The sequence below is a fragment of the Cervus elaphus genome, chromosome 22 (genome assembly GCF_910594005.1).
Source record: "Cervus elaphus chromosome 22, mCerEla1.1, whole genome shotgun sequence".
Taxonomy (NCBI): Eukaryota; Metazoa; Chordata; class Mammalia; order Artiodactyla; family Cervidae; genus Cervus; species Cervus elaphus.
In genome coordinates, this window is record NC_057836.1 from 36,441,124 (window position 1) to 36,462,748 (window position 21,625).

The following is a 21,625-nucleotide window of genomic DNA, read 5'->3' on the forward strand; positions in this document are numbered from 1 at the left end:
GCAGGCATCTTTTCCCATCATAGGCTTGTTTTGTCTCCAATGAAAGTCCACTGAGAGCCGTAACCTCCCTAAGACCTTAGCAGTTACAGGTGAGATAGTGAGTTGACCATTCATGTTGATGTTGTGTACATTCAGAAAGGCCTCGAACTTTGGCAGTTTTTCTGTGGCTTATGACAATAGTACTTGTACTGTGTTCAGCTTTTAAATTCTTAAACAAGCTCTTTGCCTTCCCCTGAGTTAACCCTAGACAGGTTGACAACCCAAGTGGGTGTTGATTCTCTGACCACCCATATGGAACGTTTCCTGTTTTCCTGGTCTTTTTGCTGATTCTTATTGGTTCCATAGGGCTTCCCAGGTTGCTCAGTGGTAAAGAATCTGCCTGCAATGCAGGAGACCTGGGTTTGATTGCTGGGTTGGGAAGATCCCCTGGAGAAGGGAATGGCTACCCATTCCAGTATTCTTGCCTGAAGAATTCCGTGGACAGAAGAGGAGTCTGATGGGCTACAGTCCATGGGGTTACAAACAGTCAGATACAACTGAGTGGCTAACACTTTCACTTACTTTCACAGCAAATCTCTGGTTGGTGACATGAGTCTTAACATCCATGGGCGCAGACTTTTCACATGTTAGAGTGTTTAAGTTGCTGAGCCCATATGCAAAGCCTGTGTCCATTGTTTTTCACCTTTTACAATTATTTGCTATCTCTTCATCTGCTTCAGGAGGGGATTCTATTCCTCTTCTTCCTAATTTTGGGACACTTCTACTGTTTTACAGTTATCAAATATGGTGGCATTAATAATGATTTCCCAGGTGACCCTACTTACCCTAGGTAAAGAGCCTGCTTGCCAATGCAGGAGATGCAAGAGATGCAAGTTTGACCTCCGGGTTGGGAAGATTCCTTGGAGGAGGAAATGACAACCCACTTCAGTATTCCTGCCTGGAAAAATCCCACAGACAGAGAAGGCTGGTGGGCTACCGTCCATGGGGTTGCATAGAGTCAGACATGACTGAGCACAAACACATACGCACATGCACACACGTGCATACACACACACGCGCGCGCACACACACACACACAGCATCTCAAAATCAACCACAGATATAACCACTTCCCCAGAATAAAAAACAAGATGGCAGAAACTGAAATGATTCTATATGATGCTAATACCATCTGTTTTGGGTCAGCAGAGTTGTGGTGGCTTTGCTATGGAGCCTCACTTTCATTCTATGAATATTTGGAAAATTGAAAATTACATATCACTAAGCACTTTTTTTTGTCCTGTTCTCCTTCTATACAGTCGTTGCTCTTCAGCTTTTATGACTTGGAGATTTTGGCTACGCTTCTCTAGATTCTTCAGCAGTCCTGGAGGCACAGTAAGTAATTTGTGTATTTAATATGAAAAATGCTTTGTGGTAATCCATGTTTCCCAAATGTTGTCACCCAGTAGTGGACTACAGACTTAGCCCTCTGTATTTCATCTTCCCCATTGACATGTTCTTGGCTCCATTTTCTTCCTGAATGTCACCAATCAGGGTACAGGTCTAGTAATAATTTTATCAGCAACAGTAATCATTTGCTTAATACTTACTATGTACCAGATATAGTACTGAGTACTGTATATAAATATCATCTCATTTAGTCACACAGCAACTGTCTTAGCTGTTATCTCTAGTTACAGACAAGGAAACTGGAGCCTAGCGGGGTGAAGGGACCAGGACCACAGGAGTAGATGAAGATAGTTAAGGGGCAGGGTTAGAAGCTGATCTCTGAGATCCAGGGTTGCTTTCTCTTATATTGCTTTATTTTATTACAAAAAACTTTTCCTGTGCTGTTTAATTTACCTCCTCCTTCTAGTCTCACCTGAATTTTGTTTCTTTCCTCTCCTCCTTCCTTTTTTTAGAAGTTATTTACATTTTTGATATAGAACATAAATTCCTTTGGGAAAAGTATACAAAAAATAACTTCAGCTCTGCTCAGATTTCCTATAAAGGTGGACCTGCTCTTGGCGAGAGCTAACTATAAGAAGAATACTAGTAACACCTTATGTTTGTATTGTGCTTTAGAGTCTTATAAAGCATTTTTAGACATTTTCTTGGTTAATCCTCAAAGCAGACTTAAATTTGTGTCTTTAGATTAAAAGCTGCCAAAGGTAGTTTGCTAAGGCTTCTGCAAAGTTAGTTGATGAGACAGTTTTGGGCCTGTGATTTTAATGCTGAAATAAACAATGTGATCAAATGTTCTGATTTCACGTCAGTTGGGAGCAGATGTATATCATTGTAGTGTGGCATTTTCCTAAAGGGTCTTACGGTTTTGAACTTTTTTGGTCAAAATTGAGAAATTGGAATTTTAGTTATGCATTTTGAATCATAAACTATTTTAAGTCCTCAATTCTTGCATTTCAGGTGAGTGATAGTTAAGTTTCTGTCTGCTTCATCCTGCACACAGCTGTTGGATTTAACTAGATTAATTATGATGAAGGAAAGGGTAGAGGGAGGATAGATATTGTTTCAAAAGTGAAGTTAAAGAACGAGGGCTTGGTGAGGAGTCTTCCAGTAGCTTTGTCGTAGGAAACTGATTATAAGCTTTAAAGGATGGACAAGCTGCAGGTATTCACCTCTGGAAAGTGTATAATTTGAGTGATCAGAAAGTTTATTGAATGATCCATTTTTGAAATACTATCTTGTACCTGTATCTTGCTTTATTAAATTTAGTATTTGCCCAGTTGTGGACATTTTTACTTAGCTGAGCACTCGCCCATTGACTTGCCCCCATTACGGAAACACCATAACATGTTTGCTCTTCATAATGATTCTGTATGTGTCAGCAGGGGCTTACTTTTGAGACTGGGGAGTTGCCTTTTGTTGTGTTTTTACAGTAGTGATCCATTGGATTTGGACACGTCTTTCAAATCTGGTTGAGGATGTTCTCCTTATGTCCACTATTACTTTGCCAAACAGAATAGACTTTCTATTTTGGTGGCTAGAGTGGAAAAATTTAAGTCTTGAATTGTGTGTATTATTTGACCCACTGATATTCTTAATACTGGCAAACCCTCAAGGAATCACAGACTCACAATATTTTCATTAGCTTAATCATCACAGTTCAACATTTATCAACTATTTTCCGGATGCTGTATTAGATACCGTGGCAAAATAGAGACAAGTGGAAGGGATTGCCCTTCTATCGAGGAAGGTTCAATCCAGTAAGACATAATGTATGAGTGCAAATAAGTGTAAATCAAGCAGAAAGCGATAAGCAAGTAACAGGGCACTGGGAAACAGAAGGAGAAAAGATTGCTTCTGGCTGGAGAGATTAGGATGGCTTCCAATATAAAGTGAAATAGAAATTGACCGTTTATGAGTGAAAGACATGTCAGGGGAGGGATTAGCATGAGTTTGAAATATCTCCATAAGACCTGATGAATTTTGTGTTAATTATTTACTTCTTTCTTTGCCTTGTTGGATTTGAGCCCATTCAGCTTAGAGAACAGGTGTTTTTCAGCTTTTCATTCTCTGCATCATCAACTGTGCAACCTGGTACATTTAATTAAAGTTCTACTTTAGTGAGATTACAGAGGCAGTAGTGTATATGGGACGGATTCAAGGGAAGACGGACTGGAAATGGGAAGACCGAGGAAGAGGCTGGTTGAAATAATCTGAGATTGCACTCATGCTCAGTCGTGTCTGACTCTTTCGTGACCCCATAGACTGTAGCCCACCCACCAGGCTCCTCTGTCCATGGCATTTTCCAGGCAAGAATACTGGAGTGAGTTGCTGTTTCCTTCTCCAAAAGGGTTGATAGTGAAATTCTAAACCTGGTGGGATTGGAAAGGAGAGACCGCGTGGGTGAGTGTTGGCCCTTCATGTTGAGACGTAGGGAGTTCTTTGCCTCTGTGATTACATGTGAGGTCTGTGCCCTGTTCCAGGAGATGCAGTGATGGAAAGACAGGTTGTGCCTTCAGAGGGCAGGCAGGCAGCTGCGAGCTACCTCGAGGTTTAGAGGTAATCGCAATAGCATGTCGCTGCTGTAATGAAGTGGCACTCAGGAAGGAAGGAAAAAGAGCACCTGTTTGGGAGAATCAGAGGTTTCCAGGGAGGTGGTGGCGTTGGAGCTTAGACTTGAAGGTTGAGTAGGAGTTTTTCTGGCCAACAAGCAGGAGGAAGATATAATAGCATAGAGTGTGAGAGACTGTTTTGGGATTACTTTAGTGTTAGGACAAGAGGCTAGGTAAGATAAAGGAACTTGTCCTGGTAAAATAACTTTTTATTTGCTGTGTTTTTCCATATTTAGTTTATTTAGCTTCAGCACTCTGAACTTTTGTAAGGAAATGTTTCTGTTGCTTCTTACAGCCTCATGGAAGTCCCTCTGCTGTGGTTCCCAAGTCGGCTGCCAGGGATAAATTGTCTCTTGCTTCCATTTTGTGAAATTAAACAGAGAAGGTAGTGATACCATTAGCCAGGGAGGATAAAATCCTAAAATCCTTTCCTTTGGTGAATGCCTGGAGCACGTAGGCTTGTTGTATGAGCGTGCAGCGTCAGAACACGGCTTCAAGAGCACCTGACTTGAGAGGAACATAATTATTTATCTTTCCCATAAAGTTTTATGGTGCCCCTAAAACTTTCCCAGAATTGTAATATCTAGTGCTAAAGTCCTTTTACTCTGGATCTAGCCTTGATTTTTTTTTTTTTTTTAAATCTTCTCTACTCTAATGCTTATTGTGTTGTAATTACTTAGCAGGACTCTAAACTTCAAATGGTGTCAACCGTTATCTCTAGTTTGTCCTGTTTCTCTCTGTTTTGGTCATTTAGAAACCTGCATCTGCAAGTCATGGTTCTGAGTCTCCACATTAGACTGCTAGAGCTAAAAAAGCGCTTGTGGTTTCTTTCCACCAAAGTTTACTTGCTGCAGCCATTTGTTTTCCTGTCCTGTGGATTGGGCCACTGACACAGAATATAGTTAAACTGTTTTCTAAGGACGACCAAAAAGTTCATTCTAAACTCCAGTTAGATTTATACCCATTGTATTTCTAGATAGGGGGTGGGGGGTGGCGGCAGCTGTCTTAGCTTTACTGCCATTCGTGGTAATAAAAGTTTATGGGTACTGCCAGGAAGAAAGCGAAAGACAAGGGCAGGAGAAGAAAGAGAAGGCTTGCAGAGGGGCAGGAGAGGTGTTGACTGGGAGCAGGAGAAAGGTGCATATCGTTGAAAGAGGTCAAATTTCTCTGACACCTGTTCTAAGTGTCTCTGGGTAGAACCAGTGTCATCTTTTAAGGTGAAATTTTAGTCCTCTCTAAAAATACCCTGGGTGTATTGTTGTGCCAAAAATGACAGTTTGTTCTAATCAAACATTTCTGGATTTAACTTTAAAAAATGTGTTTATATACCTGTGTCTCTGTGTGTCTAGAATTAAGCAGAAAGGGAAACAAAAGCCAATACACTTTAAATATTAGTGGAAATTATAGCTACATTTCAGAAAACCTTTAAGACTTAAAACCATAGATTAAGTCTAGCCCCAGTCAGGCACAGGGTGACAGAAAGGGAAAGGAAGAATAAGTAAGCACATGTGTTTGGGTAAAACTACATCCTGATACCAACGGTATAATAGGACCCATAGAGGGGAACATAGAACAAGAAATCAGCTAAGAGCCTGTGTTTGCCTGGCTCGGTCAGTCAGGGTCTCCTTCCCTTTATGGAGACATTATCAAACAAGAAACTTTAGTTCCTCAAAATGTTTTTTCATCCTTGGACAAAGCAAGCCAAAGAATTAAAATAAGTATGAAGAAAAAAGTATGATTTTAGTTTTTCTGTAGTGATGATAAAAAGTTTTCTCAGATTGTAAGAAATACTAGAGTGAATTAAAGTCTTTGACTCATTTTCAGAGTTGAAAGATCCTATAGAGGTCAGATAGTCCAGTTCTGTGCTGTGAATTCCCCCTAATCCTTGGTAAGTGGGTGTTTAGTCTTTGCCTAAAAATTTCAATTCCTTGCAAAGAGAAGAAACTTAACATACCATGAGATCACTGACTTTCATTCTCTTGAGTGGTTCGTGTGCTCCACCTTCTGTCCCCAACCCTCTGCTTACTCCTCACACTCTGGGGTCTGGATGATCTTATAGGCTCTGATGCTTCCTTCAGCGACTACTCTGTGATGATGACTTTCAAACCAGACCCCTTTTCTGAGCTTGAGACTCCAGTGGTTCATCTCTTTCGTAGACATCACCATCTAGGTGTTTTCCGCGAGACTCAGTGTTATCTTCTCCTTTCCCAGAATCTGTCTCAGGCTTCTTACCTCCTCCAGGGCACGGTATTATTCTCTTTGGTTGTCCCAGCCGTAAAGCTGGAGATCATCCTTGACTCTCCTCTTGTTTATCACTCACATAAACTCTTAGTTGCAGCATGTGGGATCTAGTTTGCTTTCAGGGATCGAACTTGGGCCCCTGGAACTGGAAACATGGAGTCTGAGCCCCTAGACCACCAGGGAAGTCCCCACCTCGGCTCTTTCTGCAGCGTCAGCATCTTCATGTGGACTCCAAATTACTGAAATAACCGTCTTTTTCTGCTACCAGCCTTGCGCTCTTCCAATCCATTTTATGTGTGGCTGCCAAAAGGGTTCTCCTCAAACATAAATCTGATTATGTAACTTCCACAGTTCAATTTCCAATGATTCTCCATCGTCTCCACCAGATTCCTTACCATGGCCTGTGACCAGAGTCCCTTCAAGAAGTGGCACCCTTTTTGCTTTTCTAGCCTTCTCTTTCAACTGATTCTTATTACAGAGTTAGAGATAATTTTATATCACTGAAAGAATGATGAAGGAAATGGCAACCCACTCCAGTATGCTTTCCTGGGAAATCCCGTGGACAGGAGCCCGGAAGGCTATAGTCCATGGGATCTCAAAGAGTCAGACATGACTTAGCAACTAAGCAACAGCAAGAGTGACGACTGAGGACGACTATCTCATATCTTCTCTGTCTCAAGCTAAGCACGTTCATTTAGTTTGTTCACATATCAGGAATTTCAGACTTTTTACTTTCCTGACTACTTTCTTCCACATGTGTTATATTTTGTTAGTTTTCTCTCTTAAAATGTGTGGTTCACTTTTAGATAAAATACAGTTGTCATACAGAGAAACAGGACTTCACAGGTTTGTGGTGTCTGGATATAGAATGACACAACTTAATGTGTAGACTTTGCTTTTCCAGTGCCATAAATGTGAATTTGTGTGTATGTGTGTGTCCAGAAACATTTGGGATTGTGGAATCTACTTATATTTAGCAAGTGACCAGGAGACTGACAGAGAAATAAGAAGTCAACTAGTGAATTTATTATATCACTGTGAGTAGAACGGAAACGTCATAATTTGGTCAGTGCACTGTCACCCCAGTAGGACAGTCTACACGGGAAGTGGTTACTCTAATCAAAATAGGTCATCTTAGTGAGGAGTGTCACTGAGCCAGGATAGCTGATGGAGCCTCTTTTTACTGAGGATACACTTGCCAGCAGTGCTCTGGACATACTCAGCCATCTCTGTCTCAGACAGTGTTGGGGACTACAGGCAAAATCCTGCTTGTTAAACTCCTGTCCCCGCCCCCAACAGATTAATGTAACATTGTTCTCTTAACAGGCTCACCAGCTGCTGCTAGTGGTAAGGGATCCCCTGCCAGTACAAGAGACACACGACATGCAGGTTTGATCCCTGGGTCGGGAAGATCCCCTGAAGTAGGACATTGCTCCCTACTCCAGAATTCTTGCCTGGAAAATTGCCTGGGCAGAGGAGCCTGATGGGCTACAGTCCATGGGGCCACAAAGAGTTGGACATGACTGAGTGACTGAGCACCTTCTGTTAATACAGTCTTTCCTTTAGCCAGACAAAAACACAATTGACAGTGTTTCAGCTTTCTTAATTCACATTTTGTTATAATCCAGCCTCCCAGAAAGTACACCCTGCTCACTTTTGATTGGGTGTGAGTGTTCTCAAATATTTTCAATTATACCTCTTCTTGGAATTACTTATGTTGATAGTCATTTCTAATTCTTTTGGTTCATGCTGTTATTACTCCCAGAGGGTGACTTAATTTTCAAATTGTGAGGACATTTTACCTTGTCCTTTTGTACTTGCTATAGCACATTGCCAACTATAGAAAACTTCTCCAGGTCTGAACCCAGTGATACAGTCTAGAGTATGGCATTCATCTTGCTTGTTTCTAACCTATGTCTATTAACTTAGCCTAAGATTGAGATCTTGTAAATTTTGAGGACAGCTTTTCCATACTTTGAATTTGTGTCAAGCTTTATTCAGCAAAATCTTTAGTTGTTCCTTATGTATATAATAGTTTATCACGATTTATACTTAGCATTTGTTTTTGAATCCAAATATAATTTTTACCTTCTCTCTATTAAATTTCATTTGTTGAAGTTAACCTTCTGTAAAAACTAGTTTGGATTCTGACTCTGCTGTCCTGCTGTTGGTTATTCTCTAGGATCTATTCATCCTCATGATTTGGTAAGAGTGTCATTAAAAGCTTTATCTGGTTCATTGTTAGTATAACTGCTGAAGCCCCGTAAGTCTTGTGCAGAACTTGCCTACGAGCATTCTGAGTTTTGTTGCTTTATAAACACATCTATTACTCAGCCCATGTTTCCTCATCTTTATCCCTTACCCCTCTAAAAAGACTTGGAGAGCGAAGCTTGTTAAATACCTTTCAAAGAGTCATATAGATTGTTTGCCTTGTAGGTTTGCCAAGAAAAGAAGTAGAGTTACTGGGCAAGACTTGTTCCTCCTGAATCCATGTGTATTTTTAGTGATCACCCATCTTTGTTCAGAAGCCATCTGCTTTATGATCTTTTCTCAAATATTCTTCAAGCTGGGTGATAAGCATAACATTATTACTGATGTTGGTGTTTCATCATATCCATGCTCTTTTGTAATGTTCATGTTAGTATTTTGTAATGTTCATGCTCTTTCCTCATTTTGAAGGATTGGGAGGCCTGTATTCTGTCTTTTAGCAGAGCTCCCAGGTCTCCATAATCCATCAAAGAGTACTTGTCCTCAGCACAGTTCACAGGCAGATTCCTGGTGTGTGACCTTGTCAGCTGGCTGAGTCAGAAGACCTGCAGGGCACGGGGGGCAGCCCTTCTGTGGCCCCCGCTGTCCTGGGCTTTGGTTCCCTCACCCCACAGACTCCACTTCTGGCCGTCATCCTGAGGAGGAGACCAAGGAAGGAGGCTGAGTTCAAGTGGGGGGGTGCACACTGGACAGAGAGTTCTCTTTAAAGTAGGGGCCGGACCTACCTCTCAAGGACGCTGTAAAATAGAAACATGGAAACTGGAAGGTGGTATTCAAGTGTAAAAATTTTAAAAAGCAATGTAAAAGTAGAGGTGGTTCTTTTTTCCCTGTCGTGTGTTAACTACACTGTTCACTTTAACCAGTGTACCCAGGCCTTTTGCAAATTTTCTCTTCTGGACATAAATTCAAAAGCCCCTTTGGTAGCCCTTGATGGTTTTCTCAAGCTCAGCTCACTGTGGGCTTTTTGCTTCCTGATGTCACCCTGAGCCGCTTTCCCAGCTGTCTATGTTATGCGTTCTGCCTTTTATCTGTGTCTTTTAAAACCTCAGTTCATTGGAGAGCTCTGTGTGCAGAGAGTCTTTTCAGACTCTTCTCCTTTTCTGTGTTGCACATTTTAACCAGAATTCCATTTTTTTTTAAATATCAAATCATTTAAGTTGTACTTTTTTCTATGTGACTAGAATGAACCGGGGCTTACTGTTTGGTTATATCTCTTTCCACATGTCTTTCTCACTTATCTTCTTTTTTTAGTTCTCTCATTTTGTCTCAGCCTTCTTTCCTAGATTGTTTTAGTGATATAGCTTTAAGAATTATTTACTCTAAAACCCAGAAGTCTAAACCTGTTATTTTATCAAGTCCTGTGTGGATGTGAAAATCTTCCTAGTTATTCTTTTAAATTCACTTTCAGTTTATAATCTACTTTCAGTCATGTCTGACTCTCTGTGACCTCCTGGACTGTAGCCCGCCACACTTCTCTGTCTGCGGGAATTCTCCAGGCCAGAATACTGAAGTGGGTTGCCATGCCCTCCTCCAGAGGATCTTCCCAACCCAGATGCTGAACCCAGGTCTCCCGCATTGCAGGCAGATTCTTTACTGTCTAAGCCACTGCTGCTGCTGCTGCTGCTAAGTCGCTTCAGTCCTGTCCAACTCTGTGCGACCCCATAGACGGCAGCCCACCAGGCTTTGCTGTCCCTGGGATTCTCCAGGCAAGAACACTGGAGTGGGTTGCCATTTCCTTCTCCAAGGCATGAAAGTGAAAAGTGAAAGTGAAGTCACTCAGTCCTGTCCGACTCTTTGAGACCCCATGGACTGCAGCCCACCAGGCTCCTCCGTCCATGGGATTTTCCAGGCAAGAGTACTGGAGTGGGGTGCCATTGCCTTCTCCGGTCTGAGCCACTAGGGAAGCCCCAATTTACTTTCAACCAAGTTTGAAATGTTCACTGTCTCCAGGTCAGTAATCATGTTTTCTACTTCCTTTGTATTTTCCTTGTGCCTACATGCTCAGTCGTGTCTGACTCTGCGACCCTGTCAACTGTAGCCCACCAGGCTCCTCTGTCCGTGGGATTCTCCAGACAGGAAAACTGGAGTGGGTTGCCATGCTCCCCTCCAGGTGATCTTCCCCGACCCAGGGATCGAACTTGCATCTCCTGCAGTTCCTGCATTGCAGGCAGATTCTTTACCGCTGAGCTACTGGGGAAGTCCCATTACCTGGCCCACAGTGGATGATCAGTAAATATTTGTGGGATTAATTAACCAAGGATAGTTTAGCTAGAATTCTGTTCTTGAGAACTTCCTAAAACATATGATGCACCTTCCCTTTTAGAGTCTCAAGCAGGGTTCACTTTTCTTTCCTCTGAAGTTTTTGTAATTTCTGTTCCCTAAGCATGTCCCACATTCCTGTCCCCAGCAGTTGTAGCCAACTTGAGAGTTACTCTCAGGTTTTCCAATTAACCATTACTCTTCAGCCAGCTGATTTCTTCCCAGTAGTTGTATTCCTATCCAGAATGTTTCTTTCCCTATGTGAGAGATGGAGACTAAGCAAGGCATTATCAGCTAAAACCTTGAGTTTTAGCTGGAGGAGAGCTCTAGCAAATATCCCAAATGTTGAAGTCCCCATTACAGCTTGGTTTCTTTCTGTGTCAGCTTCAGCCTCTAAAATAATCCAGACCAGCAGTTCTTTATGTTTCTACGTCCCATCCCTTCAAATCTCAGGGATGCTTAGGTGGTATTATCACCTATTTTTAGCTCATTTTTATAATGCCAATTTGCTTTCTTTATTTAATCCCATATTCTGGACATGGGTTTGCAGGGATCTAAAGCTACATTGTTGCTCACACCCTTCCCATTTCTTCTTCTGCAATAAATAACTTGCTGGACCATTCTCACTATTGTCATTTTTTAAAGAGAGCATGACCAGCTGCTTTCATTGTTTCAGTAATATCTGAACTTTTTCTATCTCTTTTCCCACTTTAAGCTTAAAGTCCATTTGATCAGTAAGTCAAAAATTACATAGTAACTTCTGAGAATATGTTCAGAGGAAACAAAAACACTAACTGGAAAAGATATCTGCACCTCCATGTTCATAGCAGCATTATTTACACTAGCCAAGATATGGAAATGACCTAAGTGTCCATCAGTGAGTGAATAGATGAAGGACTTAGGCACACACACACATACACACATACACACTTGAGACAGGTTCAGAAAAGTGAAACATAAATGAGGTTGGAGAAATCAAGAAAAGCTTTGTAGAAGAGGGGAACTCCATTAGGCTTTCAAAATAAAAGTACAGATGAAAGGAAGGACCATTTTTATATTTAGATTTTCCAGAGCTTGGTGGTAAGATTGATTATGGCATGTCTGTTGGTTGATGAATGGTGAGACAGGCAAATAATGGAAAATAAAGTTAAGTAGTTAGGGTGGAGCCAAATTATGGGGTTTAATAAAAGCTAGGCAAAGAAGTTGAGATTGGAGTGGAAAAAAGGAGACAGCTTCAAAGTTTTTGAGCCTCCAAATGACATCATCCAAATTCTGTATACAGAGCCGTGATTTAGAGAAGGGTGAGGATGGCGTCAAGAAGACCCACTTGAACACTGGTACCATCACACAGGGCTTCCCAGGTGGCGCTAGTGGCAAAGAACCTACTTGCCTGTGCAGGAGACATAAGAGACACGGGTTCGATCTCTGGATCGGGAAGATCCCCTGAAGGAAGGCACAGCAACCCACTCTAGTATTCTTGCCTGGAGAATTCCTTGGACAGAGGAGCCTGGTGGGCTGCAGTCTATGGGGTCGGCAAGAGTCGGACATGACTGAAACGACCAGCACGCAGGCATACACCATCATGTTACTGACAGTTGGTCAGGGCCTGGACTACCCAGTGGCAGAAGGATGGGTGAGGAGTAAGATGCGATGGGAGAGAGATTTCAACAGATTTTATTAACGAACCTGAAATGGGAAAGGGAGAGGTGGATGAAGGCTGCTTTCCAAGATTCTGATTGGGAGAAAGGTTAGTGCCATGGCTAGAAATGGGGTTGTTGGCAAACTGGCTGTGGGGTAAAAGTTACGCATTTACTTTCTGACGTAATTAAATGTAAGTTTTTTGTGAGATGTTTAAGTTGAAATAACAGCAAGAAGGAAGATGAGAAGATAAGAAGACGTGTTGCTCATCCTTGTGGAGTATGGCTTACAGGCGCAGGGAAGGGTAATTTCTCTCTCTGAAAGTTCAAAGACAGAGCCAAGAACTGGCATTCATGGATGGCTTCTTAAAGATAAATCTGAAGAGATTCTGGTGTTTATGTCGATTGAAATTACTTTGAAAGTAATCCCCGCCCTTGGTGATAAAAGACATGAAGTGATATTTCAGGAAATTAGAAGGCTTGAAAAGGTATCAAGTTTTCAATTACCTTTGAAAAGGTATCAAAGGAAAAATAGATAATTATTGGTGACTTTCTGGTCTTTTTCTTATGCATCTAGAAGGATAGGAAATGTATACATATATATAAGTATACATTTGATAATATATGTACATGTGATGATATACTACATTCACTTTCATAGCTTGCTTTTTTCATTTAATGTTGCACCGTAATTATTTTTCCATGTTGTGAATTACCACTTAAAAGTACTGTTCTTTAAAAGCTATATTTTTCCCCATCATTTAGATTTATAATTATTTAATCAACAGCTTTATTGTTGAACACTTAGATTGCTTTGAAATTTTTTTTACTCTTGTTAATAATACTGTAGTAAACTTTGGTGAAATATATATTCTTCAGCTGTTAATTAAATAAGAGCCCTCTGAAAGCAAAGACCTCTGTATCCCTAGGACTTGGAAGACTGCCTAGACATAGGAGTTGCTTAATTAAAGAAAAAAACAGGTATTGCCAGGATGTAGGAAGACCATTAAATCCTCAGTTCCTCTTACTTCCTTAATTCTGATTCCATGCGTACTTCGGAATCTTCTTATTGTGATTTGGCCGTCGGTAGGAGTCTGGTTGTAATGAAACGACTGGCCATGGATGTCCTAAGTGTCCAGGCGTTCTTCCTTCTGTCACTGTTATATTTGTCGTTCTTAATCAGTGTTGAGGGGGTACACAGCACAGCGTGTGGGATCTTAGTTCCCTGACCAGAGATTGTGCCCCCTGCTCTGGATATGTTTTCTTTTGAAGAGCATTATCACCTTATTTTCCTATGGTAATAAACGCACATTTTGAAGAACTGGCTGACCCAGTTCACAGATTTGTTTTACTTAGGGAAAACTTTAGTAGAAAACTAGAAACTTTCTCATTGTATTAGGGGAAGCCTAGTGTAAAAACCTTTTAACTAAGAGGTATGATTTGAAACATATTTTTGTACTGGAGGCTTCTATTGAACTCTACCTAAACCAAATAAGACCTGCTAAAAGCTGTAGAAATAGATTTATTTTTTATATTCCATCCAGATCTTTTTTGTTGCACCTTCTGCTTATGTTGTTTTGCCCCCAAGGGAATCATATAAAGCTGTCACCATGTTCATGTAACACTTGAAATGACTGTTCCCTTAGTTACTAAAGGGTTGTATTTAGTTTTGAGTTTCGATCCCAGCTGCCCAGGGTTTGGCTTGGACAGATCAGCTTCTGAAAACCTAGGAATCTGAATACCTTTCACCAGAGTGTCGTCTGCTCTCACCTGGATTGGGGATAATATTCTCTCTGGTATGACCTCTGTGTCAGAAAATGTTTCCCAATTTGTGTTATAGGAAATATGAATCCTAAAAGATCACTATGTAATTCACCATGTTAAAAGATTCTAGAGTCAAGTTAGGGAAATTCTGTTTCTTCCTTAGGAGATTTATCTGTTTAACCCATTAATCCTCAAATTTATTTCATTCCCGGTACCCGTTTTCACTTAGACATCTAAGAGAAAAATGTTTTATGGAACACACTTGAACAAATGATGCCTTGAGTCATTACTGTGTTGTTTTTCTGCTTGTGAATCAGTTTGGTTCCATTTTAAAGTTTTAGGATTTTTGTTTCTGCTGCAGATTTTAAAGTTTTCTTTTCTTTAAAATTGTTACTTTTCTAGTCTGCAATGTATACATTGTTTCAATGATGGATTCATTATGTAGACTTGCCTAGGACTCATCTAAAAGGAATACATGTTAAATTGTTTTTTAAAGATTTTGAAGTGTGTTACATTGAGAATATAAAATATATCTGTACAAAATAAGGAAAAATAATGAAACCGACCTCAAAGTATCTTCCAGGTAGTCTAAGAACTAAAACTTTACCAGTATCCCAGAAGCTTCCTGAATGCCCTTTCTCCTCCTCCTCTGAGCTGTCTTTAATTTTATGGTAAACAGGAGTCAGACACGATTTAGCCACTGAACAGCTAGCACTTCCTGGCTTTTACTTACAGTTTCATCACCTCGGAATAGATCCCGTTGAGTCAGTATTATTTTTTAGGTTTGCTTGTTTTTTTGAACTTTGTATAAATGGAAACATACAGGGCATAATCTTCTCTTACTCACTTCCTTTTTTTTCCACTTTATGTTTCTGAGATTTACCCAGGTGGTGGTACCTTGTTCATTTTCACTGTGGTGTAGTTTTCAGTTAGATGAATGTACCGAAATTTTTTTTTATTCCACTTCTATTGATGGCCTTACATTAGACCATATAATAGAATATATGGTCTTTAGAATATAATAGAATATATTAGACCATATGATAGAATCTTCTATTCTATTCCATTTGTTTCATACTTTTTTTTTATCTGTAGTAACAATGTCCACTGAATGTTGTTAGGCCTTGTGCAGGGGTGTCTTTTCCATTTATACCTAGGAGTAGGATTGGTTAGTCACTGGCTATTCATTTTTACTTCGTAATATACAACTGTTCTCCACAGCAGTTATACCAGTTTAGACCTTTACCAGCAGTGGATAAAAATTCTCATTGTTCTGCTTCCTCAGTAGAACTAGATGCTGACAGCCTTTTTAGTGTTTGTGAATCTAGTGTGTGAACTGATACCTCATCTGGGCTTTAATTTTCATTTCTTTGATTAGAATTGTAGTTGGGCATCTTTCATTATGTGTATGGGTCATTTTTGTTTTCTGTGAAATTCCTATTTGGGATTTTTGCTCTTTTAAAAATTTTATTGTTTGTGTTTTTCTTGTTGATTCATAGTAATTCTTTATGTATTTAAGATACATGTATATAGTTTAGAACAGTGCCTGATACATAGTAAGGATGGTATAAGAATAACTATTAATATTATATTACCATTGTATTTAGTTCTTTGTTTTTATGTTTCAAATGTCTTATGCTAGTTTGTAGCTTATTTTTCATTCTGTGATGCTAGTATGTTTTTTAACCTAGTATTTTAATATGTAGAAATTAAGTTTTATATAAAATCACCATGGCAAATTCATGGGGCAAATGTTACATTTCATAACCTATAACTTTTCAATCTTCAGTATCATTTTTGTTGCTGCTGCTCATTTTTCCTAACCCCAGGAAAAATTAACCTATTTTGTTTTCCATTCAAATTACTGTAGTTTAATTCTCTATGTTGTAGCCTAGTTATAGATGCAGCCATCTCTCCGGATGTATTGTAATGATTTTGAAGACAAAATATCTTTGGCTTCATTATTTCAAAATTAAATACTCATAACTTAGGGCCTGCCTGAAATCTGTAACAATTGCCCATAAGAGATTTAAATGAATCCTAAACTATTATTATAGTTGAGTGGTTGAGTCCTCATGATGTTAAATCACAGACTTAAGTTCTTTGAAATATGTAACTTGCCAACCAAGCTGTTAATGGATTATTTTCTTCAGCTTAACAGTAGTTCAGAAATCTGATTATCTCCTGATAGATTCTTCCACGTACTAGAAGGATGGTAAAAGGGGCATGTTAACAGATTACCAAGTTAACAACAGTGATGATGGACAGCAGTGATAATGGTAATAACAGTTTCTCCAGATTGACCACTTAAGTGTCGGGTACTATCCTAAGGCATCCCATGTAGTAACTGACAAAAATTTCTTTGATCAGTGAGAAAACTAAAGACTCAGACAGGTGAATTAACTTCTCTAAGATCCCAAAGCTAGAAGAGTGGAATCAGATTCAAACTCAATGAGTCTAGTTGCAGTCTCAGAAGTAGATTCCTAAGGTAGCTATCGACTTGGTATCTGAAGTGTTACCTCACTTAGTTGTAAAAGAATTTGCCTAAAACTCTGTATTGTTGTTGAACATAGTGGTGAAGGAATCGAAAGCTCATTTTCAGTGTGGTGGATGGAATCAAAATAGGAGGAGAGCTTGGAACTGGTGTTGCCTGGTGTGTCAGGCTCCCGTCAGAACACTTTGGATCTTTGTGAGTGGACTGTGGCCTGTGAAAGATTTCAAGAGCTCCAGAGCCTTTAATTCAACACCCCCGCCCCTGCACATATGCCATTGTCAACTATTTGGAGAGGGGAAGATGGGGGAAAGGCTTTAGAAATACCACAGAGAGCTCTCACTGATTTAGAGCTTGCTTGGAGTCCTCCTAAAAGATTTAATAGGGGAATCTTATACAGCTATTTGGGAAAATAGGTAAACATATTTGAAAAGTGTCCACTCATTAACTTTAGGTTAAGAAAATTTCCCCCCTCATAATCTTTATTTTGAATTTAAAACATTCTCATTGGCTCACGAAGTAATCTTCTTTATGTTGCTATTACTGCTTTGTTGTTGTCCTGACCCTCGGTCATATCTGACTCTCTGCAACCCCAGGGACTGCAGCACGCCAGACTTCCCTGTCCTTCACCAACTCCTGGAGTTTGCTCAGACTCACGTCTGTTGAATCAGTGATGCCATCCAGCCATCTTGCCACCTGTTGTCCCTCCTCCCGCCTTCAGTCTTTTCCAGCATCAGGGTTCCGTACTGCTTTGCCTAGTGGCTATTTTCAGATATGACTTTCACTCAGCTGTGGCTTCTTGATTCATTCAGCTATAGCTTAAGTACTTACATGAATTAAGGCCAGTGCATTAGCTCTAAAAATTATAGAGTTAAATAACTAAGTGAAAAGAGTGAAACAAATTATAGCTTCTTATCCATTTTATTTTGAGTGAATTAGCAGAGTTGGAATAACCATGTATAGCAAAGGTAGTTAGTACTGAGGTCAGCCACTGTAGGGTGTTACGATCATGACTCAGCTAGGGTGTGTATCTTAATGGAAAAGTTTTCAAACTTTGCTGCGGGATTTAAATATTATGCCTTTTCCTTTATTGCTTCCCCCTCAAGGAAGGACCGGGAAGGTAGCTCTTTTCCCTCCCTTGTTTGGTCATAATGAAGGATTGCAAGTTAATTAGCTGCATTCAAAGCATCACACAGATTGAATTCCATATTTGTCTTGGAGGGAAGTCCAGACTTCTGTTTGGGGTGATTGAATCTTTGCTTTGTGAGGCTGGGTGCAACTTCCTTGTATTCAAGGGCAGGATCATCTTGTCAACTATGAGATATAAGTCACTTGAAAGAAATGAGCCCCCAAAGTGTGGGTTTTTTTTTTTAATGTCTCTCTCTGCCCCCTTTCACCCATTCTGTCCCCCCACCTCCCACCCCGCCCCGTACATCAGAGAGATATTGCACTTGCTTGCTACTTGGCAATAGGATCTATGAGGATTAATTGTATACGTTGTTTTCTTTGTGGGTTGGGGACAGAAAATTGCTCATTAACCTTTTCCCAAGTCCCTGAGAAGTACTGGAAACTTTGACAATTAAATATGAACTGTAAAAGAAACATGTAAATAAATATTGGGAAGGCAAAAATAAAGGCACAATTAGACATCTAAGAAGCATTATTTTTTACGTTAGCTCCTTTTATGATTTGAGTTTAAAATGCCCTTGATGTGTCAAAAAGAAACCTTACTACCTTTTTTTTTTAAAGAACGTCATGACCTTTATGCTATGTTGACAAAGCCTGTTTTGTTTGATTTTTTTTTTAAACAGGGTGGGGGTTTTATACTTTGCTGATTCCCGTGGGGTGGTTATGATTTGTTTCATGGAACAGATCCAGTATTAGAGTGGTAGAGGCCCTGAACCACGAGCCTAATGCTGGCTGCATTTCTAAATATGTGCCCTTCAACAAGTCTTGTCAACTTTGTGAGCCTCTGTTTTGTCTTTTTTGTTTTTTTTTTTTTGTTTCTTTTTTTATCCTTAAATGGGTTTGAGAGAGAGAGTACTGCAGAGTGGTGAAGAGTTCTGGGCTATTGAGTCTAGCAGGCTTGTTTTGGATATATCATATCAGATAAGGTACATGTCTCTGAGCCCCATTTCTCCCTACTGCAAAGTGGCAGTAACTTTTTGTACTACTCCTTAGGGTTAATGTGAGGATCAAAATCAAATGAGACATTGTATATAAAGTGTTAAGCTTGTTACCTGACTCATGATTAATGCTCAGTTCATTATTATTAATTAAATATTGTTGTTATAGTCAGTAATGTCTGAAGTGATATTAACATTTTATAAAGTTATGAGTTTGGAATTGGATGATCAAATTTGGAAGTTTTGATGTTTAGTAGCATAGGCTTACTGCTGAGAAAATCTTAGAAAGTATAAGAAAGTAAATACTTAACAGATGGGCAGAATTTTCTAATTTCAGACAATAGTCATTAATAGCAAGATGTTGTTTAGATGACCTCCCTTCCTGTGCTTTATTTTTTATCATCTTTATTCAAATGAAGATAATGGTTTCTGAGGGGAAAATACTGCTTTTGTTTTATAAAAATGGAAACAGAAGTCCATGTGGTTTGCAGCACCTAGGACTGACTGAGCGCTCCTAATTCCACTCTCAGAAGTGCCCCCTTGGGAGCTCAGATAAAAGATACAATGTAATTTATAAGGAAAAAAGTATCTTCTGTAATAGTCTACATGTGGGGTGTAGTCTGACTCAAACAGTAACTGAACTATCCACTCACTCCCTTGTGTGGGGATTATTGCTGATATGGTCTAAAAATCTGGAGGGGATAGGGGGTGGTGGGGAGGGTCTCAGAGGGGCATAAAATTACCAGGAAAATAATTTTCATCTCTCCTTACTGGTGCTCTTGATCAAGTCATTGCTAATATGGCCAGTGAGCAGGGAGTTAATCACCTGTACCGCATGGCACTGTTTCATTAGCTTATGAAAACTCATCATATCCAACACATAACCCACAGTTGTTAAGCACCTGCTGTGTGGGGGGACCTCCCCGGTGGCTCCGTGGTAAAGAATCCACCTGCTTGTACAGGAGACGTGGGTTCAGTTCCTGGGTCAGGAAGATCCCCTGGAGAAGGAAATGGCAACCCATTCTAGTATTCTTGCCTGGGAAATCCCGTGGACAGAGGAGCCTGGCAGCTATAGTCCATGGGTCACGAAAGAGTCAGACATGACTTAGCAATTAAACGACAACAACATGTGTGGCCCTGTGTGTGAACCTGGTCCCTCAGTAATGGTGAACAGATAATGTCTCATGCTGTAATTTCTATATTATCTTGGAAGAAAGAAGTAGAATTATAGCAGAGTGCCTAAAATCTGCATTTCTAAAATCTTTGCTTCATTTATACTTTGGAGAAGGAACTGTTGCCTTTACTGTGTATTAACAGCTACTTCCTCATGTAACTGAGTATGCTTTCTGTTCCCTGTTCTGAACCTCAGGATTCCGCTAGAGCAGAATCTCAGGAATCTCCATCTACCTCAGTTCAAGGCCTCATCATATCCTGTTCGACCATTTTCAGTTCAGTTCAGTCACGTAGTGATGTCCGACTTTTTGTGACACCACGGACTGGACCATTTTTGTTTTCTCTTAAATACTAGATTTAATTTCCTTCCTTTTTACCCTCCTCTGTTCTGTAAACACCACCAGCTACCACCAAATCTGTGCTCCTGTTCCAGCAGATCATCTAAAATGTAAATTGGACTGCAACATTTCTGGTTTAGAAATCTTTAAAATGCCTTTCTTATCGCTTTTCAAGAAACTGTCCAAATTCCTTGGTGTGGATATAGGGTTCTTCTCAGTCTGGTTCCTGCTTTCTTTCCAGTCTCATCTACTACACCTTACTTTCTCTCTCCCTTTGCATATGAATTTGTTTACAGCTCCATGCTTTCTCACATTGTGAAGGCCTTCCAGTTTTTTTTTAAGATTATTTCTTTCTGGCTGTGCCGGGTCTCCCCTGCTGCACGTAGGCTCTCTAGTTGCGACGAGTGGGGACTGCCTCTAGTTACGGTGCTTGGGCTTCTCAACGTGCTGGCTTCTCTTTGTTGCGGAGCTAAGGCTCTAGGTCCTGGGGCTTCAGTAGTTGTGGCCCACAGGCTCAGTAGTTGTGGCACATGGGCTTAGTTGCTCTGAGGCATGTGGGATCTTCTTCCTGGACCAGGAATTGAACCTGTGTCCCTTGCATTGCAAGGTGGATACTTAACCACTGGACCACTAAGGAAGCCCCAGCCTTCTAGTATTTTCACCTCCATCACTGAGGTGTCATCATACATTGTATTGTTGTCATTTGTTTAGACATGTTTTCCACTGTGAGCCTGGATCTTGAAGGCAGAGATTTTGCATCATTTAATTTTGTATTCTACCCACATATAATACTGGCAGGCACATAGTGCACATTCCCTAAATGTTTGTCAAATAAATAAATAAATGAGGGATTAAGGATGCTCCTATGTGACCATAGTGTATTACTAATAACATGTGCAGTTCTTAACTGTATTATTCAATAACTAAGTCAGTTTTATAAATCCAGTAATCATGGTATAGCCATGGGGAAGTTAAGAACCATCTCATCCAACCCTGTTTTTCAGATGGATAAACTCAGAACCAAAGAGACTGAGTAACTGAGGCCAGGGCACACAGCTGAGGAGTGATGGCATGGGGATTAACCCTGGCGTGGATAGGCCTTGCAAATTGAAATGGGAAAGGCTTTTAATGTGATAATTGTTGTTTTAGTGGTTAAATCCTGTCCAACTCTTTTGTCCTGACCTCATGGACTGTAGCCCACCAGGTTCCTCTGTCCGCGGGATTTCCCAGGCAAGAGTACTAGAGTGGGTTGCCATTTCCTTCTCCAAGGGAT

At 40.2% G+C, this 21,625-nt stretch overlaps 1 protein-coding gene across 2 annotated transcripts in view; it reads left to right on the forward strand.

Annotated features, from left to right (window-relative positions):
* STK38L (serine/threonine kinase 38 like) overlaps positions 1–21,625 on the forward strand; it is an 80,909-nt gene that overhangs the window by 4,675 nt on the left and 54,609 nt on the right. For both annotated transcript variants that reach the window (XM_043881191.1, XM_043881190.1), the window contains exon 2: positions 1,299–1,374. The gene's annotated coding sequence lies outside the window, so the exon portion shown is untranslated. The remainder of the gene's footprint in view (positions 1–1,298; positions 1,375–21,625) is intronic.